Consider the following 24,183-nt stretch of genomic DNA (forward strand, 5'->3'; position numbering starts at 1 on the left):
GCAGGTAGGTAGAGCGTAGACGCGCCGGGCGAATGCCGAAATTCACTTTGGAGGCCATAATACCCGGAATTTCGGAATTAGCACGGCTGTGCCGGCGCCGCCGCCACCGCACAATGGAATACATTAAACGGCCCGCACATTCCGAAAGCTAATAAAGTCTGTTACCGCTTATTACACCTCCGTGGATATGCAAGTGGATCAATACCACCAACACGCTACGTGCCACTCGCTATAACGCCACTCGAGAATTCGCTGTAACGCTACGACGCTTGCATCTAGCTCGCTCGCTCGCTCTCTCTTTCTCTCTCCGCTCATAGATTATTCCGAGTTAAAACATCGCCGGGCCTTCAGGATCCGCTCGAATCCGCCCGGAAACAATAGCGTCGACTCGGGAGTCGCTCGGAAAGTCGCGTCGTCAGGCGGACTCGCGCCTTATCGCGCGGAGCGAATAGCGAAATTGCGAGAACTCGGCTGGTCGTAAGGGATGATAGTATTCCTGCGCCACGAGAGTGCATCGCGCGTTATTGGATCGCGAGTGCGGCGACGGGGGCGCATTCGGTATAACTTTATCGGCGTCGGCGGGGTGTCAGGGTGCCGCGATTTACCGTAACCGCTCGGCTGATAATCAGGTGCACCCTAATGCGATATTGAGAATCCACCCCTCGCGTCGTGCCACACCGTAGAAGAGAGTTCCCGATAAAGCTCTTTTTCCTCTCTTCCCGGGGGTTCCTCCGTGCACTCTCTCTCCGTCGATGCACACGTACGCGTGTCTCGAGTGTAAGGAGAAAAAGATAGATAGGTGCAGATAAGGACGACGAGAACGGCGTTTCGTCGCCGGAGGAAAGAGAGGGAGAAGATGTGGAAGGATGAAAGGGGACAGAAAGGACGGGAGGAGGAGAGGATCCGTGTGAGAGCAAATCTTTGTCGTAGGAAATCGACCGTCACGCTCGACTGGAAGCTCTCGAGAGAGTCGAGCACGTCCTGGCGTCGATTCCCGGCCGATCGTGTCAAACAATAAACCTTGGGTTTATTCCGTGCGACCATCTAACAAAGAGAGAGAAAAAGAGAGACACGAACTCACCCGTAACAGCAAGGAGGCAAGGCGATGTAACGTCGCCCAAGTCGCGGCGCGATTTTATTAGGAGTACCACGTTCGTCCTTCGCAATTTGCCGGTCGCGTCTACTCGATCACTCGACAGCCGTTTAAAGGAAGAGACGACGAGCACAGAGCGAGAGTAGATTAAGTAAACCTTTTAACTCGACAGCAAGTGTAACTGCTCTCGAGTGGTCGAGCGTGCGTGTGTAAGCGTGAGCGAGATGCGACACGTAGCATTCGGCGTGCGGGAATTAACGCAGCGAGTGCTTTTACAAATCTGACAAAGAGAGAGCCGCGGTAACAATAAGCCGCGGGGTAAGTGCTTACAAACACCGAAGCGAGTCGAACGAGCGCGCCCGCCACCCCCTTGGGTCCCGTCACCCTGTCCTCTCGACGTCTCTCACCATTCCCGTGTCTGTCTCCCCGTCTAACTCTAAACGCGGGTGAAATTTCCTCGTCAGCATTTAACAGTGCATTCACGCGCAGACCACACGAGCCCTTCTTTCTCCCTCTGTCTTCCTCTGTCTCTATCTCTGTGTGTGTCTCTCTCTCTCCGCCGTTCTGCCTTTCACGAGGAACACGAATGCGGTTCACGCGTGTGGCCGTGAGCATTGATACGTATGTATAAGCAAAGGGATGCTGTTGCACGATATTCAATAGAAATATTATTATTTCGAGAGAAATATTATTACATAGACAGACAACTCGCGAGCAATGTAGAAGTGAATATCCGATGATAAACACATTCATGGCCAAAGTTATATTTCATGCAATATCAAGAGAGGGTCTGAGCTATTGAAAAAACATGAATACGAGATACACGGGGGGGAAATGACGTAACTGGCATGAGGTATTACTGCGTCGATGGTTATACATTATCGCCGCAATACCTAAATGTCACCTCACACTTTCCGTTTGACGCCAGCTGACAGAAGCGTACAACCGACAAGCGTTAGCTACCGGCGAGACCGCAGGCATGGCATTTCCTTTATTCCCACGAATGTCCAACGCTCTCTCGCAAACCTATGTATACGTTATTCGCATCGCCGTTAAACTTTAATGCACCGCTTGCGTACGGGAAAATTGTTCCTCATTCGCTATCGTTTCGTATGACAGAACGAGAAGTGGTCGCTTTCTGACCTCCCGGGTGGTATTGCGCGAACGCATCAATATCACGTCACATGAGGGTGGTATAATACTCGCTTACGGAGTCACCCCCTCCCCCTCGCGGCACGTTTGCGTGTCGATATCCGGTGACGTACTCTCACCCTCCCTGGGGAAGTTGTGGTCAGCGAAACAATACAGCGGTCTGAAACAAAAGGGGCGAGGTGTCGATCTACGCGAATGTGGGGTCCTCTCAGATAAGTAGTATCCAACGCAAAAGCGTTTACAAGAGAGGGTAGTAGCGGTGGTAGCAGCCCCAAGCGAGCGCGCCGAGCTGGCCGAAAGGAAATTTATGCTTCGCCATGGCGGTATGAACGAGATTTACACGAGGACTTCCCCTACGTCCCTCATCCCTTCCTCGTGAGAGAATGAGAAGGACCGTTTTCCGGTACATAACCCGCGCCGCGCTCCTTCTTGTCTCGCCTCCTTCGCTCGCATCCTGCTTAGTCCCTCTCGCTGTCAGTGCGGCTGAGTTATATAGTGATTTGTACTTTTGATTACGGAACTTCAGGGAACGTGGCACGAAATGGTCTCGTTGAGTCGCGAGACGAGAGGGAGGAAGAGAAGATGCAGAGAATGAACGTCGCGGACTCCGGATATCGCGGGAAATAAAGGAACGGCATCCCCGCGCGAAAAACACGCGGGTTCGTCTCGAGTGTTCGTCGCGATCCTCGATCTTCTCTCGGCTGCTGCGCGACGTATGACTTTATTTTTCTCCGGCGCTCTGCTTGGCGTCAAGAGCCCGTGTTCTCCACGCTGTCGCCGCGCGATTTATCGCCGTACTTCTTTCGAATGTCTCGCGTCGTTGTTATCGTCATAGTTGTCATCAATATTGCGTCACGTCGAATCTTTAATGATGAAAAAGCGCGTGTGTGTCACGTGCCTCGTATTCGTCGAGATACGAATTTGTCACTTTGCACCGCGCGCGTAGGAAGGGGTCCGCGAGGGAGGTTTTGTCCGTCTTTCGCGATTTTCGTCCCCGTGGGTGCGATTCAACGCGGAATTAATTTAGCGCGAGTTAACGGGGCAAAAAGGTGTGTTTCCTGGTGCAGTCCGAGTGCAACTTGGAGCAGACGAGACAGGAGTATGCACTCCGTACGGACTCTCCGTCGGGGGACACCGACCGCATTATGAATCCTCGTGCATTAAAGAGTAACCCAATTTCTCGAAATTATCGCTGCGCGCTATTTCGGGATGGACGGCTGGTTGACGCTCGGATGCATGAGGGAGTGGAGCCAAAACTTACGTTTCGCGGGTCGTACCTTTCTAGGAAGATAAAAAAATTTATAAAAGAAAAAAAATGTACGACGGATGAATAAACATTAACGTGTTTCGCATTTTTAATCCGCTAAAAAGAAATTGTTTGATATTCGCGTCATTTTAGCGTTCGCCATTTGTTGATATTTCAGATGTCATGTCGTTAAGAAATGGCCTAAATTGTCAAGATTAATAACAGCCGAAAGTTTCCTTTCAAACTCGGCATCGCAACGCGAGCTTTGACTCTTACCGACTGCAATGCCACAGCGCCGAAGGCACAACCGACTGACGGAGTATCATTAATCCCCATGGAGACGCGTCTGTCTTAATTAGCGATTCGCTCAGAGCAGAAACGGCGAAACAAAGAGGGACCAACTGCAATCCACGCGATTAGCCCGCATCTTCTCGTATTGCACGTATCGCGCGATTCTTCCTTCCTCTCTTCGCCCTCCATCACTTGCACCCAATTGAAAAATCAACTCTTAACAATAGTTGTTTTTTCCACTGGAGCCGCACGCACACAATCTCTTTTTTCTGTCGCCGCGGTCCGCGCTCGCGTTCCGATTAATGATTATCCCCATTATCGCGGTCGGCCCACGGGACAATTAACCGAGAGAGCAAACCACCCCCGGCAAGTGTAAAGATCCTAATGGCGTTTGCCCTTCAAACACCAGAGCGGACCGTGCAATTCGCTCGGACGCGACCGGCCGATTAGTCACCGCGACCGGAAACGAAACGGCGCTGCCAAATTGCACACGCCGGTCCGGCTATCACCGGGCGGCCGATTCTTTTGCGGGGGAGAGACCGGTATTAACAGAGAGCGGTAGCGAACGCGCGCGCTGCACGTGCTGGCTTCTCTCGTGAATTTCGACGATGAAGCCAATTAGCCGGCGCGTTGGCCGGAGTGTATTCAAGCACGAGAGAGCACTCTCGATTACCGCCGTTAAATTAAACAAATTCCGCGGCGAGTGGTCATTTTTCCCGCGTGCCGGCCGCTCGCCGAAAGAAATATGATCGCGCGTGTTCGGCCGAGTGAATTCGCGGTCATACCATCGCGCAAAAAATTACGCGTGCACTGACGGGAAGGAAAATAAATGGTGTTTTAATATTATCGCGCTTATGTTCCTGTGCGGTGACGCGTGTTAATCGGCCGTTCCTAACGATAGATACGTCCGGCAGTTGGGAAAAATGGAAATTTTACACAGCGGGATATACATTTTTATCTCGTCTATTTTATGTCGTCGGCGTTGTCGTATCAATCGCACGTCGTACCGTATCGCGTAAAAACGGACATCCGCTCCGGGATATCGCGATGCCACGCTCGAGCGGATTAACGCGATTAATGCAATAATGATCATGCTGCGCGCATTTTATTGCAACCGTATCTTCCGTGACCAACTTTGCTCTTTGCGATTGATAGCATTGGCAAATACCTCGCCGCTTTGAAAATGGACTGAAACGGAAACAGTTGCAACACTCGTTGCACGTGCGCTTTTTGTTGCTCGAACAGACGAGCGTATACTGAAGAAATACGACAACGTTCTGTCAACGACTTGAGAAGAGCTCGACGAACAATCACCGCGAAAAGTTTCAGAAAGACGCGGATATCTGTGACTTCGGGAAAAGTTTTCGAAGAAATGAGAAGATATCGCGGACCGGCGATTTTTTTTAACGACCCAAGAGAAATAAAGTATTAATAAAATAATGGATAAAAGTTTCACGAGTCCGCAACTTATGGATCAAAGCACCGAAGCGAACGTTTTATCTGTTCGAGAAATCGCTGTATATACACACAGGCGCTGTACACGATCGATACATCGCGAAGTTTGTCATATGGCCAGGGTGAATTATCGCACGAACGTTATCGTCATTCCCGTCCGTTACTCGGTTAATTAAACGGCAGTCTCCGACGCACCTAAGCTAGGAAAGACTATGGAGTCAATTGTGAACGATGGATCGATTTCCAGGAAGCGTCGCATTCGCACGCGAAGCTTGCCTATACGTCGCGTGACGATGGCGGGGTAAGGGACATCGGGAGATGGTCGAGCCTCGTACGGCATTGCCGACAATCGGCGGAGAAACGGGGGTTGAAGTAACGCGGAGGACGGAGAAACGTCCCCGTCTTCCCCCCGTCATTTGGTCGAGGACGTCGATCAAAAATTCCAGACTCGTAACGGCTTTTATGGATGATAAAAACTGAGCAGCCGGCAAATAGAGTCACGCGACTGTTTGATTACTCCGCGGGCTGTTTCCGTCTCCGCGGCGACAGGATGGAGGGACGAAGGGAATGGGCCGAGGGAAACGGGAGGGTAGGAAAAATTCATCGCGCGCCCGACCGACGCAGAATTTTACCGGCTATAAATATACCCGAGTTCTGCGAGTGCGGGACTGCTGGTGCAAAATGAAAGAAGCGCAAAGCGAGTGCGTTCCCGCAGCTTAAACGCGCGAACCTGCGAGACGCGTCGCATAATTTCACTCGCGTGCAAATACGGCGCGAGTTCGGTATCTCGGCTTCAACAACCCTTCGAAACGCGACGTTTGAAAAATTATTAAACAAACCCGGGAGAGGGAGGGCACTTATGCACTCCACTTATCCGGCAAGAAAGTTTTCTTATCGTTAGCGGCTCTCCGCTCTCGACGTGTTCCCATGCGTGTTCCCGCCAAATTTCCTTTATCTTTCGCAAAAAAAAGAAAAAAATATCCAATTTCATCTATGGTCTATCGTAGGGCTGGAGTGGAGTGAGCGGATTTATGCACAGCGATCGGTAACGAGCGGTCCGCGAAACAAAGTAGCAGTGAATTACGGGGCACGCAATGATACACTCGCACGTAATGAAGACTTATGGCGACTTGACTGCGCGCCACCGCCGGTGTTTTCGTTCGCGATAGTACGGAAAAGACCACTCCTTCATCGCGGGCTTGACGAGGCACGCGAATTAATGACAGGAAACGCTATTTGAGGCAAGAACCGAGGACGGTGACTGGAAATCGGTAGCACGAAATATATAATATAATAAATCGAACGCGAATCACCTCGCAATGCCATCACCAGAGCACCGTTCGCACGTAACTCGACAATCAAATCCGGAAACGCGGAAGGAGCAATATTCAATTATCCAAGTTCACATCTGGCGGATGACAACGCACGTGCCTTCCCACAGCACTCACGCAGGAGCAACTGCCTGGTACTGAGCAGACCGACGTGGACAATCCAGCTGTCCGGCGCTTATGACCGGACCCAGATAGTAGTCGGATATCCTAGATCGATGCGAATCGGAGCCCAGTCGGGAAACAGCCACGGTGTAAGGATACCATTTAATTTCCGAGGACACGCATGCACCGCCGGGAATTAATACAGATGGATATGAGTTATCTGCGCGCGGTGCCGCGCCGGGGTATGCCGGTGACGTGTATGACTCTCTTGTGATGGGCATCACAAAGTCCTGGCAGGACATTCGCCGTGTAGGGCGATAGATATCAACCCGTTTTAACGTAACTGTCGAGCGAACGCTTTCGGATCCCTGAAACTGACACTGATGGTTTATCTCTTGTCGAACTACCGCCGCGCCGTGACGCGCCACTGAAGTCCATCGTCGAGGGAGGACAGGTCCTCGACCAAGAGATCGCGAGACAGCGGCCAATTTGCCCGTGATTATCGATCTCTTTTTTCCTAGCATTTCATCTCTTCGTGCCGGCTTCAAGTCTTCGATAATCTCCGCGCGGAGCGAGTGCAGATCCGCGACACGCGTCGAATCGACGCATTCGGTATTTTTACCGCGCGCCAGTCGCTTGAGAACCATCTCGGTGAACAATGCACGCGACGGATTTAAATCCATGAGAGATGCATGAGAGAAAATCCGAAAATCCGGGTAGATATCGGACGATATCACAGACCGAACTTATCGTTTGTGAAATTCATCTGTCCTGCATTTGGCGCAAAGCTCTTTAGTCTTAAAATCGTTCAATCATAATTCCCTGTGAATTGAATGTTTCAAGTTGTGCCTGAAGAACTCTATTTGGAGACTAATTAAATGGCGCGACGTGCATGCATTTGGTACTTTATTCGTCAAATTATTTAATCTTACAAAGACGCTCGATCCGTACTCGTATTTGCTCCTGCCGGCGTATGTGATGTTGTCGGTAACTTGGGCGCAATAAAATAACGTGTATCTCAAATTGCAATAACCCGACATATGGATACTCGTGCGGCTACGCGTCTACGGTAGTCGAGAGTACTTCGACTTAGGTTTGCTTGCTTCGCATCTTCTTTGAGCACGGCGAAGTACACAGATCGCAATATCGCCGAGGTCAATCTGCGGATCTCCGGCAAACGGAAAGCAAATCAAATTCTCGGCAAAGCGTGCACGTGCCAATTAGAGTACCTCCCGATGTGAATCCCGCTTTGATCAATGCACCGGGCACCTGAGTAATCTCGACTGTAATCGATCGCGCTCTGGGAGATTATTATCGAGGAGCCCGCTGCGCACGCCGCTAGCCAGATAGGCGATAAACCTCCTAGGCATTAATACGTTACCCCGAATCGATACACACGAGACTTTCCGAGGCGAAGTTACACCGGTAAATCGCGGGAACGCCGGTGAAATGCCGTAAACTTTTGGCGATCCGTCAACCCGTTCCCTCGCTACCCTCTTCGCTCCCGTTCATTCCCGTGAGCTTAATCCGCTCGAAAAAATATCGCTCGGTCCTAATTGAATACGCCGGAAGACGTAGAGGCGAAAAGTTTGCGAGGGATTGTCGCCGCTGGCGACGCGGGGATGGATTCCTTCTGCACGTCGGTCCCAAGGGGCACGTTTGGAAGGAAAATTTCTCTTGGCTAATTTAGTTCCTGATTAGCCGCGCGAGTTTACGTCGACCAATTTACCTCAGTCGCTGATTTCCGGCGTAAAAATCCCCAGAACGAACGAATCAGCGAGCAAGCACTTCTGATTTATCTCACGACCGAATGCTTGGACGTCGGCGGAAATCATCGTCGGGAGGCGTTAGCGAGCACGTACACGGCGTCTCCGTCTACTCACCACCTGCAGCAAAGAAAATGCAAACATGAATAAACAGCGCAGCAGAGAGATATCAGATTCGTTGCATATAGCGTGCTGCATATTACATGCTATACAATCGCGTGCTTGATGGTACGCAACAATACTCTCAGAGAGTGAGAGGGAGAGAGAGAGAGAGAGGGAGGCGCATTCGCGCTGTCGGACGGATCACCTGCCTGGAAGGCTATGCGTGCGCTCTACTAATCACGGTCTCCGTCAATCGATCGTCAAATGGACAAAGCAAGCGGGATTATCGCGTTTCCCTACCGATTCAGCCTACAAGTAACAACGCTCGGGGGGCGAATTGGAGGATCGGATCCGACTAGATTTCGTTCCACCCAAACATGGCACAGGGCCAAGAAGAGCATCCCGTGTATCGCTCACCCGAAAGAGAGGCGAAGGCGACGATGAATCGCACGAGGGTGCGCGCGAGACGGAGACAAGATACGGTCCCTTTCGAGGGCCGGGATACTCTCCAGTATCGTAGGCTGTCTATACTACGGGACAAACCCTTTCAGGTTTTAGGGTAGCGGAGCGCAAACATTTCTCCTCATTACCGCCGCCAATAACGTCTCGCCGCGTTTCTCGCTCGATCTCACGCGCCGAAAAGCCCCGCCTTGCACCTAGAATTAAACCGCGGCGATAAAGCTTCGTATGGAGGCTCTTAGCCGTGCGGACGACGTGCCGGTTACACGGTAAACTTTCGTCGTTCACAAAGCAACCTCTCGCAAGTCCCCGCAACGACAAAGACGAATTAACTTGATTGTCCGCCAACTTACGCTCGTCGTTACGTAGCATGCTCCATCTTGGAAAAGACGGTAATACGATAACACGTATGCGTGTGTTAACATCTAATGAATTCCCGTTAATGTATGATATATCGGAAAAATTGTAGAAACGTTGCTCGCAAGGTGTTGTAGCTTTGCAGCTTGTTCTGCTTTCCAAAATATCGCGGTTGTCGCGCATCGATGTTTCAGCATTACTGCGCGAGTTTTAGACAGAAAGATTTTGACGGGCGTTTACGTGTGTACGTTCTGTGAATTCTGAATCGCGAGTCGCTGCGGATTGTTGAACACGCTGTTGCATGGTGCACCGTCGCAAAACGCTTTAAATCTTTTGGTTCCTTATGCTTTAGCGTTCTCCGTTTATTGACCAGGCTATACCGGCTTTGTTGAATATATCGAACGTCGTCACGAAAACGAGTTGTTGACTCGCAAAAGTTCTGCTACGTGTATATACCCGCGATATGTTACGCGAGTCACGGAAGTAACGTGTAGCATTCAAGTATGCTGTCAGCGGAATAATGTATTTTACAATTTCTTTACATTTATTTCACTGTTTAAAATCTTAAGATGTTTAATTCGCGGAAATATAATACATTCGATAATATTACTCGCCAAAGAACAGTGCGATGGATTATTTTATAAAGACTCGCTCTCATCATTATCATCGCCGTTTTTATGCAACCACGACGTCGCAGAATATCGGCTGTTAAGAAAAAATGAGTACCAGGCCAAATGGTAGCAGAACAGGAAACGAGAGAACGAGTGTATTCGGGTTGAATGCAAAGTTATAACGCGCAGGAAGACAAGAAGTACGCACGAGAAATGCAAGGGTTCTTTTCGCAGTTTATTCTTCGCGAGGGAGGAGCGGGGAAAAGCGGAATGACAGGGTCGCGAGCACTGTAGTCAATAGGGCACCCCCGTCATTATTCCGTCGCCCCGTCGATGTGCATGCCCCGGAAAGGAGGGCGCGGCATAAAGGCAACGATGAATAATCATTGCGAGTGCTTGAAAGTAAAACAAACAGCTAACTGCGCTCGACTTGACGGCTAAGTGGCGTATTTAACAAATGAACAAACAAACAAACACACGACCGGCTGCGTGCAGTGACTGCGTGCGGATCGACGAAGACCCTTGCAATGAGGGAAAACCCTCGCGTGTACTTACCTGATTAAGGTTGCTCCGTAGGGACCGAAGGAAGAGAGGGCGAGAGGAATAGCGAGAAAGAGCGAGCGGAGAAACCCACTCCGGTTTTATAAGTATTATTCAGGACGAGCACATGATACACGGAAAACGAGTGCGGTTGAATGTCTCGCGGCGACTTTTTAAATAGCTTAGTCGAGTGCGGAAGGCACGTAAAATAAAAGACGCTTAAAAGACGATTAAACCGCGGAAATCATTTGAACGAATTAATTGTTGCCTCGACAGCTCGCGCTGTTGTTAGATATAATCTGAATGAGTATCAATTAAAATATTAGAATTAAATCAGGCGTCACCGCAATCTTTATCATAATTTAAAGTTAACTTTTCCTGCATTAGTTTCTCGCGTTTGGATGGAAAGGGAGAGAACGGAGGAGGCGCGTGGAAAACGCGGTGGTTGACGCTCGACATTCCCACCGGAACCGGGAAAGAGGAGACGGCAGAGAGCCGCGGCGAAGATGCGGGACGGTTTTATAGTTATAAAATTTTACGGGACACCTACATCGCACCTCCATTAGCGATGCCGTCTCGACTCACGGCGCCCTTTTCGCCTTCCCGCTAACGCGTACGAATGTACACCGGCGCCGACGTTTCCTCCTTCGACCCTCGTAGCCGACAGAGCACCCCGACAAGACAGAGGAGGACAAGAAACCGAGGATGATGGGAGGCAAGGAGGTGCTGGCGAAGAGATACAGAGAATTTACGTAGAAAAGAGCCAGTGTGGAGAAACACAAGAAACCGTATCGACGTTTTCACCCTTAATGTAAGGGCGCATCGCGGTGGAGCATTACGCGACGACGGCGACGACGAAGAAACGCGAGCGCGGCGCGAAATAATGCTCGCAGAGGGACTCTCCGCTGCGGGATCCGCGAGTTTGAGGCTGTCGCTTTCCGCTCGTTTCTTCCGACCGAGCGAGAGAGAAAGGACGAAGGTCGTACGCGTAGGATGAGTAGACAGGCAAGAACGGGAAGGTAGACGGGGAATAAAAAGCAAGGCGATGGAGATGGAGTGAGGCTGGTGGATGCTGAGGGTCGCGACCCGAGACCCGAGACTCCAAACGTGGCGGTTCCCCTTTGACATCATTTAGATAAAATACGGAGTCTCTTCCCGGCCTCCGATTACCCCCCTCCCATCCCCGCATCCCTTTTGCACTGCGACCGTCCCGGCCGTCTGGCGGCGTTTCTCGTGTAAAATGTCGCGTAAGCCTCATCGTTGAATATCTTCACCTAAACTTTCACCCCGCAACCCCATGCATCCATCCGTGGGCTTTCCTCTCGTGGTGGCTGAGTGACTCTGCACGTGACATAACTTTTCGACTAAATCCGACAGCGTCGAACGGGCCGACACGATAACATCGTGCCGAATAATATTAACATCTTGCGATTCATTGAGGATACATTTTTGAAGCATAAGCTTTCTTCGCACAGCTTCCTTCGCCATTTTCGTCTGGCGACGTGAAACACGGAACATCGAGCAGCCATTTGGCACTCGCGGACATACTGCTTCCGAATACGAATACGCGAGTACGGCGCGGCTGTTCCTCTTCGGGTAACGGAGCGATTGTAAAATTAATTCCCGCTGACAGCAGCAAGTCCCGGAGCAGACAGCGCGGCGCTGCCGCATTTATGGAGCCACCGAAAAGCAGCAGTAGCGGCAGCAGCACTCGAGATTGCTCGTGAAAGCGTTACCGGATTGTAACGGCGAAGGACGCGAGAAGGGAGACCCGGTGATACCGGGCGACCGGGCGGGAGGATACGGCGGGGAGAGGGTTCGAGAGAAGTAAAGTTAGCGAGACGTCCAAACTTATCTCCCCTCTGTTTAATTTAACGTAGCTTCGAGTTAGCCGTTAACGCACCGGCGACGAAACTCGGCCGACAAGCGTTCGTAATTCTGCGATCCTGGATTTCCACTACCTTCCACCGTCGCCATCGCCGGTGTTCTTCTTCTCCTTCTTCTTCGTCGCCACCGTCGAGACGACGACGGCAGTGATGGTGGCATCGCCGCCATTGCCAACGATACGACCGTGCCCCGAGTAGAATCGCGTCCCGGTAATGCGATACATCGCTGCAATATCCTCCCGAGTACTGCAACGAACCGTTTCGCGCCATTTAGCACCTAATTTGTAGCCTGAGAGAAGTTCACGCCGCCGCGCAACCCCATTCGGAACTTCGGGATAAGGGAGGAGATCGCGTTCCGGGCACAGAATACGACGGCAGCAAATGGACGTCGCCGCGCCGAGCGCACGCGAGAGCACTGCACCCCGTGAATGAAATTTTAACGAGTCGCAATGAGGCGAGCAGAGAAAGAGGGAGACAGAACGAATCTATCAACGAACCGTTACGAACGTCCCAATAACGAGAGAGAAACATTAAAGTCCGGCGAAACAATCCGGAACGAGATAAGTACGGGAGAACGAGAGACTTCGAACACTGAGGTGACTCGAAATCGGAAATTTGTGCTCGCGGCCGCGAGCATAATGAGAACATCAACCGCATTACAGATAGCCGATAGACGGATGTACCAGCCCATCGAGGGGTGAGAACGCTGCATGTCGGACTGGTCCGAGTACTGCAAACATTTTTTTTCGTATAAGCCGTGACAGGGCATGAACGCGGAAAAATGCAAACGACCGAAGCGTGTCCGCCATCCACCCGTTCGCGTTGGTTTCATCGCGGTATACGGAAACGTGCCTACTCGACGTGCTACAACTGTTTCCACTTCAACGACGTTGAAGTATCGCGCCTATAGATCGTTTCATCGGCGATTTTGCGAGCGTGTAAGCCGAAATCGTTCGATTAAAAAAAAAGAAAAACAGCAAAAAAGCGAAAAAAAGGGCGCACTGGTGCCTATCGGTTCGCGATATTGCACAATGCCGTCCGAAAGTGGGCTCGATAAATGGTGTTCCCCCTTTTATTTTCTGTCCGAACGAATGTCGAACGACTAGATTTGGAACATATACGGTGGTGGTGACTTTTGTCCCGGAACGAGTTGTTTCACGAAGGGACTTCATTGACGTTATCGATCACTGTTCACTGCGATTTGCTCCGAAGTCGCGCGGCGTTGTGCCGCGCTTGAAACCGGAAAAGAATTTTGCTGCAAGACAATTTTCTTTAAAGTCCCGCGCAGGAAGAAGCCTCGTGGGAACATTCTCAGGCAATCGAGATCTACACAGGCTGCAAAAATATTGAGTTTTGCGGCACACCGAATAACAATAATCTGAAATCGCATTAGAGATTCTGCGAGAAGTTGTGCGAGGAACCTGCTCGCTACGTGGAACAACGTTGTCGCAGAGAAACCGTGATTCTTCCTCGGCAGACGTCACTGTCCGGCAAAGATACGCTTCTCTCGGGAACGGATGCCAAGGGGTGAGCAGATCCGGAGCGCGAGGGAATCACAGAAGTACGGGTCTTAAGAAAACTCGCAATATTTACCCAACAGAAATCAGGCACGACGTAAAAATACAAATCGCCCTAATCATTATTTACTTTGCCGAGCGTCGCGCGCCCCTACTCGCTCTGAAAAGACTCCACCCCTGGCGCACTAAGCCGGCGGGAAAGAACTTTTCGGCTTCGGTGCACTCCAAACGCCGATCCGCCGGAGAAGCTCGTCGGCGAGTCGAGGACGACGGGTCGAAGGGACTGATTAAAGGCCTGTATCGATCGCGGCCAGGTAGACGAGCGTTAATTTCATTAGTGCACCCGGGCTCCTGCGTCCGATTCCCCGCGAAGAAATCTTAATCAATTAGCGCTCTCTGCGGCACGTGGAAGGAATCCACATTTCAGACCGGAAACACCGAGGTCAGTGTCTGTTTCGCTATCGAGCGAAATCGTATTCTGTGTGCATGCGAGATCAGATTTTCCCTCGACGAAGCAGATGAACTCATCGTTGCGAGTTTCCTGCCGTATCACGCGGTGTATTTCATAGTCGTCAAAAATAAATGTCCTCGCAAAAGAGTGAGATTCAATTAGGGTTACACTCGGTGTATCTGGCAGCTCCGCGTCGACTAGGGATCTCTGTCGAAAGCTCTCCACTTAATCTAAGAAAATCACAGGGAGTAAGACAGAGAGAGAGAGAGAGAGAGAGAGAGAGAGAGAGAGAGAGAGAGAGAGAGAGAGAGAGAGAGACAGAGACAGAGACAGAGAGAATGAAAAGGGGGAAATCCCGGTCGGTAATCGCTGACTCTGAATACGAAGACAAGAAGTTCGGTGAGGACGATGGTGAACAACGGCTGCGGGGAATGGAGCCGCAACGAAACGGAAGGGGAGACAAAGATGGTGGATAGAACGAGGGGCGCCGTTCGTCCGGAGAAAGAATGAAAAATAAGCCGCGAGGGATCAGGGACAAAACGGCTCATTGGCCACGCGTTCGCCTAACTACGTTACTCGTGGCAAGACCATTTCTCCTCGCTTCGGGTCAGCCAGGCCACTCCTGTCTGGAGAGAAGCGGAGAAAAAGAGAGGGAATGGGATTGCGAACAGCAATCAAGGGGAAGGTTGTACATATATATAGGAGGGGTATACAGGAGGGAGAAAGAGAAGCAGAAAAAAGGAGAGAAATATCTAAACGTTCCTTAGCCGCGGGCCCGGGAAATTGAATAGTACCTGCGAAATTGAAAGAGGAAATTCGACGCGTTTCGAGTCGTCGCTTCGCCGCGTCGCGGCGTCGAATTTTAGCCCGACCCTTCGCTATCGCACCCCGACGACTATCGGCTCCGCCTTTGTTCGGCACGATGCCGATGTACGACTGAAAAACGAAAATCGGCCGCGATCCAGTAAGTAATGGCGGCACTTGGAATGACGAATCGTTGCGCTATCGGTTCACCCTGCGGAAAAAAAGATGTGAGGTAAATCGCGCGGCGATCGAGACATAAGAAATCCGTCGCTGTAACATAGCAGTAACAATAGCGATTACACGCCTCTTGAGTGATTCGTGTAGTCACATGAATCATTTTGTGACTCTCGATTTATTTGAGATAGCAAGGAGATGTACGTGTGTATGTGAGATTCTCATTACGAGTTTGTAGAGCGTGCTGTAATAGACGTATTTATAATGTCTGTCAAATCAAGAGATCGTCTAATAATGCTCCCATAGAAATCGCCATCAAAGACTCCGCAATCGACCTATATCCACACATCGTTCGCAATGGATCGAGATAATTTAGCGGGGTCGGGTGGAGGGGACTATGATCGCGTTACCGATCTTTCTTTATCGGACATTAAGCAGGAATTCGCTCTGGGAATACACGCGGCTCATCGGTTCGCCGGCCGGAAGTGTACACGGGCGCAGAGGCCAACGGTCGTTTCGAGCAGAGGATGACAATAAAAAGGATGTATCGTTCGCGTAATGGTAACAAACGGGGCAATTAACCGTGGACCTGCTGAGGCAGCGGTCGTATCGCGAACGGTGGACCACGACCGCCGAAGGAAGTTGCGGCTCTCATCCGGAATAAGATCGTTCCGCAGTTCTGATTACGTAATCTCGCCCAAAGTCTGTGCCGGATCTAGCTTTTGTCTATCTGTCTTCCTCTTTCTCTCTCTCGCTCTCCCTTTCTGTCTCTCTGGACCCAATCGCAATTAGCCATGACCCGCGAGAATTATCGTCCACGGTGTTGGCACATCGTGCGAGTTCCCAGGTGAAACCTGTACACGCGCGAGCGTATCGAGCTTGCCTCCCTTGCTGTAACGGTGCAATTTATGCGATCACCTCGAAATTGACTTCGCCGCGTATAACGGTTCTATCGACCGGTCGACGATCCAATCGCGAGAAAAATGATTAATCTCGCACGGCCTGGCCTTAAATGGCCGATGGGAGATTGATTTATTCCCGCGATGATGCTGTGAAATCTGGACGCAATTGCACGCGCGTCGAGCGGGCAATATGATGGAAACGTGAGTGGAAGATCATTGAATTATCTTCTGCCTTTTTCACGATGCATATACATGTAAATAGATAAATACCATTCTGCTGCACACAATATCTCACGTGTAGAGCACGTAATAATTATTCTACAAGTTTAGAAACGGTTCGACTTCTTTTGCTAACAAAATTCTTTTCCGCTTCTCGTAGAAGGACTTAAACGTAGCAAATCGTATTTTATCCAAATGGGGGTATAATTAGTTGGAATAATGGAAGATACAGCAGCGCCATTATGTAAACGGCGCAATAAATGTAAATCAGGCGGCCACAGAGGCGGCAGTAACACGCGCCTAAAAACACCGTCGCGTCATCCGCCTACATTATCATCCGCGTTGCGGTCGATGAGAGCACGCGGGCGAGAAAAGGGATGGCTCGAAGGAGGAACAAATTCATTTAGAAGATTTAAGTTACGGCGCAGAGTGTTCTTTTAAAATCTGTTTGCGCGATCAGATCGGGCTTTACGAGAATTTCCGCTTCAAGAGTGAAAGAGAGAGACAGTCAGGAAGTCACTCCATTATCGTTTCATGCAGCGAGCGGAATGGCGCAATTTGGCGTCGAGCGCACCCTCTCGAATATTTTCGCGATACTATCTTTTAACTAGGAAGCTAATTGGCGAATCGACGGGAGCAAATTTGAAAGTGTGTCCGCAAAGGATCCGTGATAGACGAAGCTTGTAACAGAAGCACAGAGAGACGTTTGTAGGCGGGTCCACCAGCGCAGAAACGGATGGCTCTCAGCAGGCGGTAGCTTGTCCGACCAGAAGGAGGCGTACCACCTCGTCGCAATCATAACTATCAAAAGCAGAGCTTGCCCCTAACCCCTGGCATCGGATGTCTTTCGACCTATTTCCGCTATCTCGCTTATCTCGTCGTCGGGAGCGCTAGCGAGTTCCAGAACACCAATCTATCGGGTGGAAGGGCCGAAAAAGTAATAACGCTCGCTTCCGTAACGTCATCGTTTGCATTCTTCATCGAAAAAGTTCGCCGATGTCGGATTCAATTATTGTTCATCCTAGTTCCCGCCATTTATTGAAACAGGAAACAAACAGCAATTATGCTACTTCGGACTGAATGGACAGTCCAGGTTCGTTATAGAATTGTCTCGGAAGGATATTCGCGACAGATTAGTTTTTTTATACCTGATCGTATTCACAACAAACTTGTAACGCATTATCTGTCTGCTTCGATATCTCTCTCTCACTCAACATCGAAGTCAGAGATCATTCAACTTCACAAAAGCAAGAATGCGTGTTGCTACCAAAGAAACTGCAAGTGCTCGATTTGATCGCACTTAGAGAATCGAAGTTTTTACGATACGTTTATACGGGCCGGTACTGTGCAAGTCGGGATCACGGTGTGGCACCGACGTCAATTAAGTTGATTCATGAGGACCGCGCCATCCCCTTACTCTCTTCGTGATGATCTTCCAACCATGGATACCGTCTCGAACTTCGGAGGCTCAAAGAGATCGTCGTGGCGTCGCAGAACGATCGTCGTGGCGAACGACGGTCGGCTTCCTCTTTCAGACACGCCTCTGCCAACTTTCCCCGTTCGCGGGGGAACAAAGAGAGGGAGGGACTTGGGTAGACGCGTCGACGCGTTTAAAAGAGGTAACCAGCCGCGGTTGACATTCGTTTCTTTTATCGCTCGCGGTGCATCATGAAGCGAAGAAAAGAAGACGGCCGCGAGGCAGAGCGAGGACGACGAGCAGCAGGGTGGAAGGCAGAGTGCGAGGGCGACGTTCGCGAGTTTCTGGCCTCCGTGCCAAGGCCGATTCTCAGCCCGGGTCTGTGCTGTCCGGGGTGTGCTTTACATGGGGCACAATGCAATGGGCGTCGTTATGGCCGAGTAGCGTCATAAAGACTCAGCGTCTCACTCGCCGCACAAAGCGCGCTATTTTGCCACCCTTGCCGACCTCTCTCCACCCCCAGCCACCCATCCTTCCTGGCGACTCTACTTTTTCCACCCTCGTCCGTGCGTTCGTGTGTCCTCTCGGTTTGCCGGTAACGGCGTCCTTTACACGCTCGCTCGTGCGTTCCTTCTCCTCACCCCTCGCTTTGTCGGCAGCGGACGGCAGCTTCAAGCGCCACTCGCGTCGTCAGCACACTCCAACGGTCTGGATTTTCCCTTTGCCACGCCGGCTCGACTCGGACCTCCTCCTCTTCCTCCACGGAGGACTCCAGCTCCGACGTCTCGCTCTGTTCCCACTCGCGCGGACAAAGGTGCGAGGTTTATTTAAACCTGTTCCCCGTTTTTCTCATTTAGTTCTCGACTTCTCGGATACTCGGCACTTGGACGACCTGTACCCGCAGATCGTCCCTTGCATCTCGGTAAAATGTAACAACTGTGATGAAAGCCGCTTATCTTGTCCTCATTGGAGTATACGAGGTACATGGGGTATTACGATGCTCAAATAATCAATAAATGATGACGCAGAATATTACTCATGTAGGAAATAATTCATTTATGAAACCAATTTACCTTAACAGGAATTAATTATTGGGATAACGTCACGAAAACTTAACAAAATCGTATTACCTTTTTCTTTTATTTTCGTTCACGATAGATATCGGATAGACGACGGATGAATCAGAGTCACGTGGAAACGACGCGTCACGGACGCGCTCGTGACGATCGATTCCCTGTAAATCTTCCGCCCGCGACAAATCACTCCGTTAGCAAGTGGAGATCCATTAATCGCATTCCCGTTTGCTCTACCACCGGTAAAAGCCTCGCGTCGTCGGAAGCACAGAGGGTGGGCAAACGCGGGGGATGGCGATGCGGCGATCGCCGCCATACACACTTCCCGGCTCGCCGCCTTTATGGGCCTAATATAAAGAAACGACCATGGTCAACTATCTGCCAACAGTCTAGGCAACGTTTCATGACCCGCTCGTGCGATAACACGACATAATCTTCGTCTCCTGTGCAGCCTCCGATCCTTTCCTCGATGACGTTCGCCAACTTCCTCTCGCCGTTTTTCTCACATCGTCGGATATCGTTGCGTTTCCTCTCGAGACTTCTCTCCCGATTCTTTTCTATTTCGGGTAGTTTCCGCGCCGTCGTTCCACGTTCTTATCTCGCCCTCGACTACTCCGAAAGATTAGCTTTGCGTTGCAAATTAACTCGTCATCACCATTCACGCGAGAACAGAAACGAATCTCGCGTATCTCTGACACATTTGCATCATCCGCGTTATGAATAGCATTCCTGAATTTATTTATTACGCGCTGAGCGCATCTGCGTTTCTCGTATAGCGTCATCGTCCGCGGATCCTGCGGACCGTCTTTACATCTTTTTCTCTTTTTTTTCTTCTTTTTTCACCTTTGCAAGACTTTCTTTCGCATTTATTTTGCGCGAACGAGGGCAACTCTATTGTGCATCAGTGCTCGGCACGGTGTTGCTCGCGTTGTTTCCTTTTGAAGGCGTACCGTACAATGTGAAGAGAGTTTACGGAAACGAGAGAGAGAGACCAAGAAATTCGTCTTCACCGTCTTGCCGGTTGCTACCTTGGCGTTTTCATATTCGAAACATTTTGCTGGCACGCCATTCGCGAGATTAGACACTGCACGCAGTGAATTACACGAGTAATACAATTACGTCGCGTAATTATGATAATTGCGAACCGTCGTGTCGGCTAATTGCACGATTCTCGTCTGATGCGAGACGCGCGCGCGAGAGACGGAACGAGTAATTCTCCGCTGCCCCCGCAAACCCCTCGTTCCGCCTTCTGCCGAACTCTTTCGGTCGTTGCGCGAATTTCGGAATATAGTGTTTCCTGACGAACCCGAGGCCATTGCAGCCGCGCCACGATCCAATCAACACCCTTTCACGCGCGAGACAGCAGCCGAGCTGCGCGAACTTGTGAAATATGATATTCGGGAGTCTCTGTATAAAGCCCCGTGGCGATACGGGATTTTGCGTAAAGCCAGAAAAATATAAAATATCTCTCGCGGTTCCTTTTCATCTCGCTCGGCGTTCCCGACTTCCGTTCGATCGGCCGGACGGCGTTATCGACGCAAGAGATGAGTGAAGAAACGACGTGTTTGTTCGTTCATTGCGACATTTAAGGGCGTGAGTCTCGGCGAACGGAATCCCAGCAGAAGAGAGGAAGGAAATAATGCTAAGAAACACGCGACTGTGAGATGTAGACGTCTGAAGCGTCGTCTGGCGCGGTTCATGCACATGCAATTGCAGATACATATGCATGCATCCATGCCTAGGGCCGAGTCGGCGAAGGTTTTTGAGCGTCGCGGATGCAAGCAACCTCACTAGACAGAAGAGCGTCTAGTGTCAAGTGGCAACGTGGAATGAAGGAACTCGAGGGCGAGACGGGGAGGCGGCGGCAGTGGTGGGCCGAGGGTGGTGATTGTCGATGGAAGGATGGCAGTGCCCTGCGCAAGGGTAGCTTAGGAGGCGAAGGTGAGAAAATAGAGAGAGGGTGGCAGAGGTGGTAGAGGAGAACGAAAGAGTCGAAGGGAGGAGTAACGATGCCTTGTCGCATGCAGAATCGCGGCTCGATAATCGTGATAGAACGGCGCCATTACCGCGCCGTGCAAAACGCCATCGTCGACGTCGTCATTCGAATATTTCCTTCCGCCTACCCCTTCTTCTGTCCTTCTCTCTCACTCCTTTCTGTTTTTTCCTTCCTTTTTTAACGACACATTGAAATCACTTTGGGACGTCAGCCGACTTCGCGACGTGCCCCGCGAGCACCCCTCCTGCGCCCTTTTAACGCCACTCCCGGACCGGAAGTGACAACCTCGATGACGGGTTTATGGTGACGCTCGGCTCGACCGAGGGAGAGGGAGAGAGAGAGAGAGAGAGAGAGAGAGAGAGAGAGAACCGGTCCTGGACCCGCTTTTAAAGCGTCGATCTTAATAAATGACAGTGGCGCGCGAGGAAAATCAAAGTGGAAGTTCTCCGCGACTACCCGTGGACTTTTATCGGCGATTTTTCTTCGTTCCGGTGAATTGACGTATTGCGTGATGGCACGAGCTCGGACAGTCTCTGATCGTCGCGATGACCGACGGTTGACTCGATCGGATTTGTGAAAAGAAATAAACGTCCGAAGATACGCACGCAAGATTATACAGGAGAGTCGATACTCCCACCCGCGATTCTCGCTCATCACATCCATGAACGTACGAGAGTCAATATCGAGATCAGTGAGAGAAAATCTCTTTTCCGGCAACAGTCTTCATGAGATGGAGAAACGGACGCATGATTGTCTCTCTCTTTCTTCCTCTGCCTCTCAACCTGAAAGCGTATCTCTGCGTCCCGTCCGTTTCTACGTTAATAGTATGCATTTATTCGGAGACGCGGAATTAGAGCAGGGATTGCGTCCGCAAGCGGAAGTGGGCACGCTCGCCGTTTGAAAATCGCTGAGCAAGACGCTTTTGAATTATTCAATCTCGCGGCGATGGAAAAGCGTCACCTTCCGGTCCCAGCCCTTCCCATCGCCTCGACAGTCCTCCTCTTGTGGAAACGATAAACCTAATATCTTCGAGCCTAGCTGCGCCGACTGGCTCTACTTTCAACCCTCGATCTTCCTCCATCGGCCACTCACCGCGGCGAGCCAAATTTCGCCGAAGTTACTTCAGTTTTTTCTATGCTCCGAATGGAAGGTATCGGCTCCACGGATATTGAGCTCCACGAGTGCATAATCTAACGATCGAACCTTAATACACACGACAAACGGGACGATCAATATCCCGCAGCAATTTCAATTCGATGAGTAAAATAATGGTCTATCGTCTATAAGATAATACCAATGCAACTGACGCGATTAACATCAAATAGTCATTACTCATAGAAACTTTTGAAATAAGATTATTAGGATAATTGTTAGGTAAGGATGAGAGACAGAGAATGTTCCATAAACTCCCTTCTATCCGCCAAAAATATCCAGTGTGCACAATTGATGCGCATTTTTAAATACAAAATCGTCTATAAGATAATACCGATGTAACTGATGCGATTTCGGAAACCGCTCAGTGCGTGCATGCGTAACATCGTGCTCGCAGACGACGTATCGCCAATCTGCTTGCTCACGCCTACATTACTTCTCGTGCGAAAATAATTGACGCGATACCGTAACGACGCGACGGGCGGAACTTCTCGCGCGACTCGTCGCCGATAATTTCCGCGCTGATGCACCCGCGTGCGAGTAGCGCAGAGTGGAGCTGCAGCAGCGATGCAAGTAACCGCGACCTACGACGCGCATCTCTACGTGGTCAAAAGCCGGTCAGATTCAATTACGAGGCAGTTTAATAATTCGCCACAAGCCGAGTCACGTACCGTGCCGAGACAAGGGTCCGTCCCATCCTCCGATTTGCCAGAGTTGCGAACTTGTTTTTGAGCTTGCCGCTCGCATCGCCGCTGCAACTCCTGTGATACACGGCCGCGTTTGCGGAAATTCTGGCCGCAATTTTCCGCTCTCCGCTACTTTCCTGAAACCGATTGCGCGATTACTCGCGCAAACGTGCATAAAAACGTTTTTATTCCCGCCGTTTGCACTCGCGCATTCTAAAGCGTTCGCTCATAGAAAGTTAAACGATGCATTCTCCTAATTCAGGCTTCTTCTCGTGTTCTCAGTATTGTTTTCTTTGTTATATGTAGTAGATATCTTCCTAGTTTATCAATGTACTTTTTTTCGTTTGTTTCATGTGCTCCTGAAACGCGACGTTCCGCACAGCACGCTAATAAACTCTCCGCTCGACTTTAACTCAACTCTGATATCGACAGTAGATTAACTGTCGCGTGTCTCGCTTATCCAGGCCGAACGAATGCACAGGTGCTGAACGTATATTTCCCGCGTCGACGTGAATTTCGTACGAGAACGAATCGCACGCGGAACCTCGCCGAATTGAATGCGCTCGCGGATTGAGAGTCATCGCGAGTACTCGTCCCGCGGACAGCGATGGTCCTCTGAAATTCGCGAGCGATCGGTTCTTATCCAGACAAAATATCTCCTCGTCGCAGCTCGTTCAGCATATATTCACACACTAACTCTCGCTTGGGACGAGCAAGAACGAATTTAAACCCCTCCAGCGAGACGTCGAGGGTGTAAATCCTCGGCCGTCGCGATGAAAAGTCGCGAGCTGCGGCGCCGATAACATTGATACGTCAGCGAGTCCGCGCTTACGATTTTTTTGCGGATCACCGAAGCGCGTATCTGTAACGGTAGATTTCCATTCCCCTTTCTGTATCTCTCTTCCTCTTTCTCTCTCTTTCCCCTCTTCATCGCATAATAATGCAGTTGTCGGGTTTTTACCGCGCCCGTCGTCTCCGGAAAGTGCGCGTCCGGGTATGAGTGAGTGCGTGAACGCGCGGCAAAGGGAATATCAACGGGTCCCATCTATGCGTGAAAAATGACAGCGATGTATCAAACGGCGCGGTCATTAATCATCGTCCTTGCGCGAGCGGCATCGTCGCGACGCCGAGGAGGTCCTTTCGACGCCTGCCTACCCCGCCAGCGAAATCCGTTCCGCCAGTCGTGCCGAAATCCAGCCGAAGCCCACCGTTCCGCAACGCTTGGCAAAATAGAGAGGTGGAGGTTGAAGCGCTACTTCGCTACCTCTTTGCAAGCGCCGATGGCAAAGGGAGGACAGACAGGCGGACACTAATAGATAGCTGCGTTTACATGTAGCTCTGAGATTGATGATCTTGTTCTGCTCGACTTGATGAAATAATAGTAATAAATAAATAAATAAA

General features: G+C 50.6%; 1 protein-coding gene across 3 annotated transcripts in view; it reads right to left on the reverse strand.

The window, feature by feature from the left end:
• The window catches only part of LOC105278508 (semaphorin-2A), a 264,773-nt gene that overhangs the window by 184,801 nt on the left and 55,789 nt on the right, over positions 1–24,183 (reverse strand). The window contains exon 3 of one of the 3 annotated variants that reach the window (XM_011337655.2): positions 8,400–8,556. The exons of the other annotated variants lie outside the window; for them this stretch is intronic. The gene's annotated coding sequence lies outside the window, so the exon portion shown is untranslated. The remainder of the gene's footprint in view (positions 1–8,399; positions 8,557–24,183) is intronic. 3 annotated transcript variants of the gene reach the window in all.

This window comes from Ooceraea biroi, chromosome 1 (assembly GCF_003672135.1).
Source record: "Ooceraea biroi isolate clonal line C1 chromosome 1, Obir_v5.4, whole genome shotgun sequence".
NCBI lineage: Eukaryota > Metazoa > Arthropoda > Insecta > Hymenoptera > Formicidae > Ooceraea > Ooceraea biroi.